The sequence below is a fragment of the Pteropus alecto genome, unplaced genomic scaffold (assembly GCF_000325575.1).
Source record: "Pteropus alecto unplaced genomic scaffold, ASM32557v1 scaffold11, whole genome shotgun sequence".
NCBI classification, from domain to species: Eukaryota; Metazoa; Chordata; class Mammalia; order Chiroptera; family Pteropodidae; genus Pteropus; species Pteropus alecto.
In genome coordinates, this window is record NW_006431956.1 from 12,848,725 (window position 1) to 12,849,610 (window position 886).

Below are 886 nucleotides of genomic sequence, written 5' to 3' on the forward strand. Positions count from 1 at the left end.
GCAGAAATGTTAATCATTTCCAAGGAAAAAAAGCAATCTTTTTGGCTGCTGGCCCCCCAAATTGCAGCTATCTCTGCCACCGCGGACATTACTCTTTGCTCTGGCGTTCTTTCTTAGCTGCTGAGGGATGCTGGACCCGAGAACACACTTTTAATTGAACGAAAAACCCAGCAGGGGTGAAAACTTTGTCAGTGTCTTCCAGGGTGACATGGCTTCTGGGTACTCATCTCTGGAGGCCAAAACACCCGAAGCTCAGCGTCCAAAAGTCTGTTCCATCTGGAAGGGAGCCTAAGGGATTCCTCAAGGAGCATCTGGGCTGTTCTCAGTGGGGACAGCAGCCAGGGCCCTTCTCCCACTGCCCAGCCTCCGTGGAGAGAGGAGCCTCCTCTGTGCAAGTTCACGAGTGTCAGTGAGCCCAAACCACACTCGGAAGTGCCAACACATATTGCAACAGCCAAATTGCAAGTTGGCTCCTAAAGCTTGGCCAAAGGAGCATGTAATTCAAACACGGGGGCTGAGATGGCGCTGCGCCTGAACCTAAAGTAGGTCGGAACTTCAGCTCAAAACCCTCATGGCTCAGGGGAGAGAACCGCGCAGGAGCGCAGGAGCTTTCAGTACCGCGGACCAGTCATCCAGAAGTCACAATGGAGGCTGTTTTTCACCAAGATAGAGTGTATGAGAGAAGAACCCAGTGCCCCAGAGCGTGCAAGCTGATTTGGCGAAATAAGAACTTCATGAACATTGAAAAGCAACAAAATTATTTCACTGAACAAATAATGACTGGGTACTCACTGTAGGTCAGGCTCTGTGTGACGCACTGGGAATAGGATGGAAAAGAGGGGACAGTGCCCGATCTCAAAGAGTTTTTAATGGCAGAGGGGTGTGG